This window comes from Crocodylus siamensis, chromosome 5 (assembly GCF_052110815.1).
Source record: "Crocodylus siamensis isolate JL-2025a chromosome 5, ASM5211081v1, whole genome shotgun sequence".
Lineage (NCBI taxonomy): Eukaryota > Metazoa > Chordata > Crocodylia > Crocodylidae > Crocodylus > Crocodylus siamensis.
Window position 1 is genome coordinate 65029035 of NC_143399.1, and position 11060 is coordinate 65040094.

The following is an 11060-nucleotide window of genomic DNA, read 5'->3' on the forward strand; positions in this document are numbered from 1 at the left end:
AGGTAGCAGCAGCAGCTTCTTTTTCATAGGGCATGGCATATGGAAACCTCTCTAAAGGAAACTCGTTGCTTTGAAAAATCTCAAAAGATATATATTAAAAAAGAAGCTTTATGCTTATGATAAGGTAAGACTTGTTAAAAAGCTACACAATGCTAGCTCTTGAAAATCCTCTTGAAATTAAATTAAACCCATTGAAATTTTTCTTTTGTAAGGGCCTTAAAAGTAACATCTCTTTATTATATCTGTTTGCCCCTTTGGATTTTTCCTCCTAAGCCTCACTGAGATTGCTCCCCTCTGCCTAATTTTAAGAGCTAATAAGTGAATAGAGATATTTCTGCTAGACTTCAGAACTTTACAGGAAACTGGATTCATGTAGTTGTTGTCCATTTTACTTGCCTGTTCGTTGGGAGTGGAGACATTGTACCTTTATCAAGGAATCATTTCAAATTATGTCCACAGTTTTGTTGTTTTATTCATTCTTCTCATTAAAACAAGGAAAATTTGGGTTTAGCGAGTTCATGTTTTGTATCTAAACACCATTACTTACTTCTAACATGACATATACCCAAGCATGGTCTTTGCTGCATCCAGTCACTCCCTGAGTGCTCCCCGTGGTTTAGAGCTGCACCTTCCGTATCTTTTTCTAACCATTACTGCCACAGCTCACATGCATGCCCAACAGTGATGTCTCGTTTCCCATTGTCACAGTCCTATTTCTGTGAACCCAAATAGATAGAAGTGGAATAGATTCTATGACAAATGGGGAAGGCCTGGTGTGTAGTGTCCTTTGTGTGCCTTGATATTTTCAGTTACTGAAAAATGAGAAAACATAAAAGAATCAACAATACTTTGTTTTACTATAGGACAAGTAACTGCTGTTATAACAAGTGGTGTTCAGACTATGTGTGATCGAGGCAGTTTTACAATAAGTCAGTAAGTTTTTCTTTTAATCTATGTGAACTTTGCATGGCCTAATGTATAAGGGTGTATGTGCACACACACACGTGCATGCGCACACATACACACAGAGACACAGAACATATAGCCCCACAAAGATCCCGGACATCCATTCCTATGCAGAATTTATAGTTAGTGTAGCTAAAGTACAGTTTTAGAGAAGCATCCTGTTTGACTCTCAATTCTGTTACATTGCAGTTCAATTACAGCACTGATGTTATTGAAGAACTGACAAGAGTCTGCACTGGTGCTCTCGGGAACAGCAGCACAGAACGTTGTGTTCGTAGGTATGTGAACTAAAAGGTGGGAGGGGATGTAGTGATAAGAGATTCAGAAACCTAATACTTTACTGTAACTCTGATTTCCGCTAGACACATTTTAGTTGCATTGAAGTGCACAGAGAAAAAAAAACGACTGTCTTTTTCCCCTCCCTAGGCGGTTTCTGTGTGGCTTGTTACCAGCAAGCTGAAGACCCATGTGAAACCTACCTTTGGCAGTAGGTTAAGTATATAGTATGCCGTTCTTAAGGTTACAAATCCTAATGACATTACGTAGGTTTCTTCATGAGGGTGTGAATTTGCCTTCCTTTCAGAAAAGTGACTCAAAACAATCAGTGACTCACAACATAAATGACAATATATTCTTTTTTTTTCTAGTTGCTTTTACAGTCTTTCTACTAAACACATGTTTTGAGTGCATTATCACTCCATACCTCATCAGTCTCTGCCTACTAACGGTTCATGGTTAGTAACATTTTGTTGTGAGGGTGCTGCCCTAATACATTTCTCCTAGGGTAGCAAAGGGAAGTATCAACTGATTGGAGCTTCCCACTTTGCAGGGCATAACCACAGGTATGTGCCATTAGCTGGTATGATGGAGATGGAACAAAAAGGCCATGTTACTAACTCCTCATCCTTTGTCATGTCTTTCAAATTGACTAGCAGTGGCAATAGAACAGTAGGAAACAGATATTGCAGCCAGGTGAAGATAGTCATTTATTAAAGAGAAGTATGATAACATTAATTTTTTTTTTTTTAATTCATTTTCCAGGAAATTAAAACTATTATAACTATTTCTCTCTGTTTCAGGAAAAATTAAATCAAAATCGCAGAATTTCTCACAAAATGCAAAATCCTTCTTTCACTTACCTAGAAGTTCACTCCCAAAGTATCAAGAGTCTATTAAAACAAACTATAAGCACACAAATCTTCCAATAGATGTAACTCTGCAAACTTTCCTAAGCTCTGATATCAAACTGTGACTTCATTACCTGGAGAGTTTCTGTGATAGAGGCTGTGATTTAATAACTTCATGCTGAAGCCATGGGACTTGAAACCATTAGCTGGATTGTAGCTGATGTCTTGGTGGGGGGAATACATGGCTTGAGATCTCCACATGGATGTCTCTGCAGTCTGAAGGACAGACTGTGGCCAGCACTCTGCATGGGTGTGCAAGGCGTGGAAATGAGAAGGACACCAGGAGCTTTACAGACAGGGAACTTACAGGCAAGGGCCAGCCATAAATGCAGCCACGACTTTTGCCAGGCCTGGCCTCACTTCACTAAGCCATGGAGGAATATACTGCAGATATAATAGCAGAGTGAGTTTTGTAAGGACATGAATCCTAATAATTTGGATCAGAAATTTTCTGTCAAAATGTCTTTTCCAATGAGAATGCAAATGTTGATGACTTTTTAAGCAAATGACATTTTTTTTTCTAATGGCACTTCAATTTTTTTTTTAACATTTTGTGGGGGAAAGGAAGAGATATTTTTAATTTCAAAATAAAATTTTAAGATCAAGGCTATTAAATATATGTGTATTTTAAGTTTTAAAAGTGAAATGAGGCTGGGATTTTCTTTGCTGTGTGGTGATGCGATTTTTCTAAAGGGTGTGACAGTTTTATTATCATCTTGTTTCAGCTCTCCAAGCGGTTTGATTATTATGTTGATTTGTGGTCTTTTCGGGCCACCCTGGGATCATTCTCAAAGAAGTTACAAATTAGGCCATTTACCCCAAGGTGGTGATCCAAACAGAGTTAAGCTTCTACAGCTCCTATACAGTAAAAAGGGAGAATTAAGTGCCTCCAAAGGGTAACCCAGAGTATCTAGGCATTGAACCTGGAGATGCCTACAGTTCCTCAATAGAGTATGTCTGATCTCCCAGCCATCCCTGAAGTTTAGGCACCTGATTTGGAGCTGCACACCTGGTGCCTCCTATCCTCTCAGGATCGAGAATGCCTTGAAGGGAGGTGCTGAACTCATACCAGTTACAATAAATTCACTACAAAATGCAGTACCCATCCCACTTTAACTCTCAGATGGGGTTGTTGGTAGTAAGGGAAGGGTGGTGGAGGTGGGATTCTGTGTATCAGTACACGTTGCCAGAGTTACTACAGTTTTTTTGACAGATAAATGTAAAATATAGAAAGAGTCCTGAAAATGCTTATGTTTGTTCCCCCATATTTCATAGCTTGGTGAGTTGGCACTCTCCTGGGAAATGGAATATATAGCTTCAAGCCTCCTTAGGCTAAGGCCTTGAATTTGTATTCTATCTGTGCTAGGAGAAAAACTTTACTCCTGACACACAAAGAGAACATACAGCCTTAAAGAGTTTTCTGGAGAATGCAACTTTGCTCTTTTGCAACAAAGTTGGTTTAGATACCTATTGGGAAGATTTTCCTCCTCTCAATCTAACTTGAAAAGCTGTACACTTCTTTTGGGTGCACACCCGATATCCCATGGTCTTCTGCTCTCCCTGCCTCCCTCCAAGGGTGTGCAGTGAACTAACATCAGGGCCCAGCTGGTTCCAATCTAATTATAAGATATCAGGGAATCAGGCCCTGACTATAACAAGCTTCAATCAGTGTCCTAGGGTATTTGGAAAATAAGGGTAACCAGCTCTTTGAGGCCACAGGAAACAGGCTGTACCCAGCAGGCCCCAGACAAAAATACTGTCCAGCTACTGACCTCTCTACTACTCCTTGACTTGCTTACCAGAACTTCTGGCTTCAACTCCTATTGCACCCAGGCTTCAACTCCTGACATGCCCTGACTTTGACTTGGGTAGCTGGCTTACCTGGACCTCTGATCTCAACTCCTGGCTTACCATGATTCCAGCCTTGACTCCTGGCTTGCTATGAAAGCAGTTTCTTGACTTTGCCTGACTGTCAGATGACTCGCCCCAATTTCCTACAACCTCTCTTTAATAGGGGGAGTGAGGAAGACTACTGGCTCCTTGAAACCCTGTCTAGAGAACTCTCCCAAAATGTGTTCTCACTGCTGGAGAATGCCTCTGCTGTGGTTTGGCCCAGAGCAGTATGGGGGGAGGCAAGCTGTTGTACCGCATACAGTGGGCTGTTCTCCCATGGCAGGAACTGGGAGGGTTCCCAATGTGGAAGAATGACCTCCCCCTGCGTGGGACCCACCAATCAGCTGACTGACTCCACCCACCATCTTGCCATTCTCCCACAGCAAGAATACTCCCATGGCTCTGGGCACCCCCAAAAGCAGGGGTGGCTGAAGGAGAGGTTCTCTAAGGCCCCCTGGCTGGAAAGCTTATCCATATAGCTCAGATAAATTATTACTTCTCCAAAATGCTTGTGGTCTAAGAAGACCCTAGGACTTAGGTCTCCCTGGGTGAATGTTGTAATCACAAAGTTATTGTGCAGGTGGTGGGTGGCACCACTATTACCCCGACTGGCTGCTTGTGGAAGTGAAAGTGACTGTGCACGCAGCACTTAGTACTGAATTCAATTTCCTGAATATGAATTGGGTGCCTTGTGAATCGGGGCTTAAATTGATTTTTGACACGTCTTAGTGGTGAACTGGATAGTAATGGGCTTAAGGTAAGAGTTAGCATCCTAGTTGTTTCAAAGGAAATCTACGTACATAAGGAATTTTTGGTCAAATTGAGGTTCCCAAGAAGTTTTGTTAGCTACTGGAGTAGCACCTAAATTCTGTGCAAGTCCTGTTTGGTGTCTACAAGAACAATTTAGATTTGGTCCTCGTTCATATGCTAGGATTACAATTTGATTTCGAACAGGATCTATTTTTGGCAGTATAGAGGATGTAGTTTCATAGATTTCATAGACAGTGGGCTTGGATCTCTGGGCAAATAAATAATGGGTACTATAACTGTGTTAATACTTTGGAAACAAGTGCTGTAATTCCAAGACCAAAATAGCATTGAGGTGGTATTACGGATGTATGTATGTCTTGATAACTTTAAAGAAAAATGTTTAAAATAGGAAACCATAGTTAAAAAATAATCTGCAAGGCACGATAAAATTGAGAGTTACCTTTTAAGATATCTGAAAATATGGAATATAAAGTGAAGGTACCCCAAACAGCTTTACATATGAACAACATCAATTTCCATCCATATTGGAGGAAGTGTGCATTTGTCACCGAGTGTGCACTCCACAGAGATGTTTGCTCAGGACCACTGGACTCTTCTATGGTCTGAGAATACCCCAAGGGGGACTCTAGCCTTACAGTCTTACATTACCCTCCCTGGTTTGCTGTGGCTCTGATTTAAAGAGCAAGCATCCAGTTTCATTCCTGAAGAGGTCACCTTGGGGTGACCCAGCGCAACCTACAGTTCCAGGCAGCACAGCAGACAGTATCTTCGGTAAAGGCATTTATTGAGGCAAAGGACAGCTCACCAGAGGTTCATGTCCCTTCCAAAGGGGTTAAGCAGTTCTTCCATCCCCAATCTAGCTTACACAGTCCCAAGCACCCCCAGAAATATTCAGTGGTTTCTTTCCAGTCTTTTCCAGCTCCCCACAGATCTTTTAACTTCTTTCAGTCCCCTAGACTCTTTTGTCCCCAGACCTGCTATGCTGTTTTCCCAGCCTGTTCTCCTCTTGTCATCTTGCCTTAACACGTTCTGGGTGTTAACCATCTTACTTCTGTTGATATGCCAACACAGCCATTCAAGAATGACGTTGCTAAAGGCCCATTTAGTTTCTCCTGTAGCCAGTCCTGGTACTTAACTCCCTTCTCCTCTGCGTGCAGACTAAGGACGTAAGCTAAGTTATACTGGGTACATCTACACGAGATGCCATAATGCACAATAACCTCTTCTACTGTGCATTAGCACATCACAGCAAAAAAGCATGATAATGCATTAATGTGGAGTCGAATTAGTCTACTCATTAGGTGTCACAAAAAATCTTTTGCCTTTGCTACTGCACATTAGCACAGGTTAATGTGCCCTTATGTAATAGCCGAGTGGTGCTAAACTTAATGTGCAGTAGCAAAGGCGCATTAATGAATATGTAGATGTGCCCACTGTATTATAACAACAATGTGAACAAAATTAACAGAAATATCACACTAAACCATGTAGCCCAGAGGTAGGCAATGCCCAGCATGGGTGCCAGAGCACGGCACATGAAGGCAGTTTGTTTGGCACATGGGCCTTGGGGTGGGAAGGGGATGGACTCCATTGCTATAACAAGGATTGGGCTCCTTGTGGCTCTCCTGCCATCTGCCCTTGGCATGCCAATATCTTACAAGATCTGGGTGTGAGTTTTTTTGCCACTCTGCCCAAAAAATGTTGCTGATCTCTGATGTAGACTCTTAGAGCATCACTTTCAGTTACTGTTCTATACGCAAATACCCAACCTCTGCTAGCTCATTGTAAACTGATTTCAGTCACTGATGGTAGTGTTAGAGTGATGTTCTAGCTGTGACAGTCCAGAAATTGTTCAAGAAGCAAAGGTTTCTTAGGGTGACAATATCTTTTTCTGAGCCAACTGCAAAATTGGGACAGAGTTAGGTAAGCTTTCAACTGCCAGACGTGAAAGACCTGATGAAGAATGTCTTGCATTCAAAAGCTTGTCTAACTGTCCCAGCTATGCAGTTGATTCGATAAAAGCTATCATCCTAAGAAATCCTTGCCTCCTGCATTCAGTCACTGATTCATTACTACCTTTGTTTATTGTGGACACTTGTATAGTGAATTCCAAAGTCAGCTTCAGCATGTTATTGATTGCTATAACAAACCACACTAAAAAAAATCATTCTTGCTTTGGAATGCAAAAAAGTTAATATCTTGAAAATAAATAGCACCCTTAGATTTTTTGATTCAGGTGGCTAACTGTCCTAGATAAATACATATTTTTTATCAGGGGACCTTGCATGAAAGTTACAAATAACATCGGGCACGATTTTCAAATGTGTGAGAATAAAATTAGGCTTTTAGGGTGCCTATATGTGAGCGTGGAGACTGTTTTGATGTGCTGGAATTCCACCGTGTCAAAGCAGACCCGCTTAATCAAGTCTGCTGGAGCATGGCAATTGCTGTACTCCAGCAGGCTTCTGCATCTCGTGTATCAGTGTCTCTGTGCTTAAAAATGGTAGTGGGGTCACTTGAATTAAAGTTTATTTGATGAGCTTTAGTTCAAGCACCCTCGCCACCATTTTTAAGTGCAGGAATGCTGACACAGGAGCCAAAGTAGTGCTTTAATTAGAGTGGCTATTGGAGCCACTCTAATTAAAGTACCACCCACCCCACCCCTGGACCATGTGTAAAAGTGCCCTTAATCTCTATCTCAAGGGCCTGGTTTCTTAATACTGTGGAATATTATATGGCTCCCATTGACTTGAGTGGGAGCTGCCTCATATTCAACAATTTTAAATTCCATATTTATCAAATACAGGACAAGGGTTTGGTTTTTTTCTCCAGGCAGCAAAGGGAAGAAAGCTCCTTGTCTCATATTCACATACAAGGAAACCTCAACAAATACATTGTCTATCCTTGGACTGCTGCCAAAAGCAGCATTTGTTTAGTAATGGAAACCAACTGTGAAGTTGATTAAATGCAGCCAACACTGGGCATGTCTGTAAAACACAAGGCCTATATTGGGCAAACACGTATTTTGGCCCTTAAAAAACAAAAACCACAAAAAACCCGGAGTTGATGTTCCCTCCACAGGGAATTAGCACCAGGCTGGCACCAGGAGGGCCAGAACCAGCCCTGACTCCTGCCCCTTGGGGCCAAAAATGCTTCATCTTAGCCAAAAAGCTAACATGCTGATAGGAAGTGTGTGTCCCTTAAAAAAAGAAAAAAAGAAAGTTGCTTCCTGAGGAGTGAACAAGCACCAGGCTTTGAAGCATTGCAATATCATGCTGGCACATGGAGAGGCTGGAACAAGCTCCAACACCCTCCCCTAGTGTGAAAAATGATGATGGGAACCTACGATGAAAATTGCTTGATGCAGCCCATCAGAATAAGACATATGGCAGTGATTCAAACCACTGTCCTGAATAGATTTGGCTGAATCTCCAAATCGGACAGGCCCCATTCCCCTGCCTGCTCTTCCAGCCCTGTCAATGGCTGCCCTGCTCCCTGTCCCAGCTCCCTGCTCTTTAAAAAAAAAAGAAAAGAAAAGAATCCCGCCCCCCCCGATCTCACCAGCTCCTGCCAGGCAGGGGGGATCCTCACTGCCTGGTGCTGTGTGGGGGGCCTCTGTCGTGAGACCCCATCCCCTGCCTGGCCCCAGCTCTGGGCTCTTAAAAAAAAAAAAAAGCCCCAAACTCACTGGCTGCTGCCTGGTGGGGGAACAATCCCTGCTGTCCCCCACTGCCTCATGCTGCATGGGTGGCTCTACCATGAGGCCTCAGAAAACCTGAGGCCGCTGCAGCAGTCAGTGGGGCTAGGGCTTTTGTTTTTTTTTGAAGAGCTGAGAGCCAGGGCTGGGTGGGACAGTTGGGGGTCAGGGGTGCTCAGGGGGACTGGGGGAGCAAGCAGCAGATGAGTTCTGGTGGGATATATTTACAAGGAATTGATTAGTTTACTGTGGCCTAATAGGGCCACATGTATAGTTGCTAAGATGTTACAGTGGAGCTAATTAAAGAGCTCCATAGGCAACACCCAGTGTAAAAGTGCCCAGTGTTTTCAAATTTGCTTCTCACTTCCATGTACTAAGCAGGCCTTTTCAAAGTTGGACCAGAGCTGAGTGGAGCATGGGTGGATGTGGACTGCCCACTGCAGGCTCAGGGCTCTCCACCCTGCTGCCTTTCCCCTGGATGCCCTGCACCAGCTGCACGCCCACCCAGCAGCAGCAGTGGGCACAGCTCCGTGCCACCACCATTGCCCCTTCTGCTGCCAGACAGGCAGAGGGTGCCTTTCCATTGTGATGTGGCCAGCATGAGGCTCCTGGGGGGAGGAGCCCTGAGGCCACAGCGGGCAGCTTGCTTCTGTCCCGCTGCACACACAAATCTAGGGGGGCATATGCTGCCCCATGCTTTGCCCTTGGGATGTGCACAGTTGAGGGGAGCTGCCCCCACAATGAGTTGCCCCTGCCTCTGTCCCACTCCATGCCCCAGACCCAAGCCCCATGTACCACCCTGGCTGGGCTGCACGCCCAGTCCCAATGCCTGTCACATTCTATCTATGTGAGGGCCTCAATCTGCTGCCCCCCCATGTCCCCTTATGCCCCGCACATAGATTTATTTGCAGGGAGCTGCTCTCCATGCTGACTGGCTGTATTCCTGGCCACTTGAATATGTGCAGGCATGCACATGCATGTGTCACCACCTGCGTCTGACTCCTGGCAGCCCCAAGCAGCTCCTTGAAGGCTGGAATGTTGCCTGCCTACAAGGGGAAACCTGCTCTTTCCTCAGTTTTTTTCTGGTGAACAGAAAACCCAGTCCTAGCACAATACTGCCAATCCAAGACAAATGCTGCCCCAGAGTCATGTAACCTAGAACCAAGACTTGATGTTCCCAGTCTGGGACTGCCCCACTGAATTAGGGATGGCTGGTCATCCTAATGCTTAGGGAAAGTTGGGTCTGACACTAAGAAAGGGGAAAAAAGACTGCAGGAGGAGGAAGTTGAGGGGCAGAGGCCAAGGGGGCTACCTGATTCCCCCAGACTTATTTTCCTTGCTCTCTCAGTGGGAGGGGAATAGATTCAAGGCAAGCCTCCAATAATTAGGTTCTATACCTGGACATTATAACATCTAATTTTTGGGGGGCTCATCTTATATTCAGGACCATCTTCTTTTTGAGTAAATGTGGTAGTCGGGCCACTTATTTAGGTACCTAAAATTAAGAGCTTATTTTTTGCACTTGTTTTGGAAAATTTTCTACAGTATGTGTATGGGAAGCTAATGGAAATAAATAATACAGATATTGAGGTAGCCTTATTTAATTACAGTAGTTATAACTGGAAGTTTATAAGGGCTATCAGATTAGGAAATTAGTCAATACAAATAAAAATATTGCTGGCTGTAGATCAAGTTTTTGTTGAGGGGAAAAAAACCTGAAAGTACTACTGTACTTATGGCTGTGATAAGAAACTTACTGGAGGAAATACAAGGAAACTGTGTAGCCATTGTATGAAAATTTTACATATTTGCCCTAACTTGTTTTCCAGCAAGATATTTTTTTTAATTTAATCCTTAGTGGCGGGTACGCATCAGGCAAGAGGCCTCAGCAGAGAAAGTGTAATTGTACAGCATACTGCAGGGGTGTGTGAACGCATGTTGTTGGCTGTTAGGATTGTTGAAATGTTCTAGAGGTCCTGCTGAGTGCTGGAATAATAACTTCAAAGTGCTTTTTTTCCCCTCTCTCTAAATGTTCTTGGGCTGTTCCCATAGCAAATAAGGAATTAAAAATGCTGGATACAGAAGGCAAGATTATTTATCTATAAACAGAAAAAAGATTTTTTGTTGCTTTTAGAAAAATAAAAGATACAGTGATCATTCTAAATGATGTAATCTGAAACTGCTGTTCATCTATATCCTTCATCTCTTGTTATTTTCTCTTTTTGAAGTACAATTTTAATGTGTTCACATGGATGATACTGAACATCCAACAAAGAGATTGCACACAGCTAACCACATCAGCTAGTAATGCTAAAGGAAGTATAGCCTGGGAGAATAACAGTTAATTTTGTTTTTATGCTGGGAAGGTACACTTAAAACATCCTTTAAGAGAAGACATTTTAAAATATTTTGTAGAAATTTCAAAGCTGCCCAAATATAGCTTGGCAGGTCTTAATTATACAGCAGTCTTAAATTTCTAGTACAGTCCTGTTGTATTTGGACCTGGGTGACCTGTCTTTTAATCCCACCCTGGTGGGTATAAAGAT

General features: G+C 43.0%; 1 long non-coding RNA gene across 1 annotated transcript; it reads left to right on the top strand.

Moving 5' to 3' along the window:
• On the top strand, positions 1-2718 carry LOC149864181 (uncharacterized). Its single transcript, XR_016442596.1, has 3 exons — positions 1-124; positions 864-933; positions 1156-2718. It is a non-coding gene; the product is annotated as an uncharacterized LOC149864181 (long non-coding RNA).
• The last annotated feature ends 8342 nt before the right edge of the window (positions 2719-11060 follow it).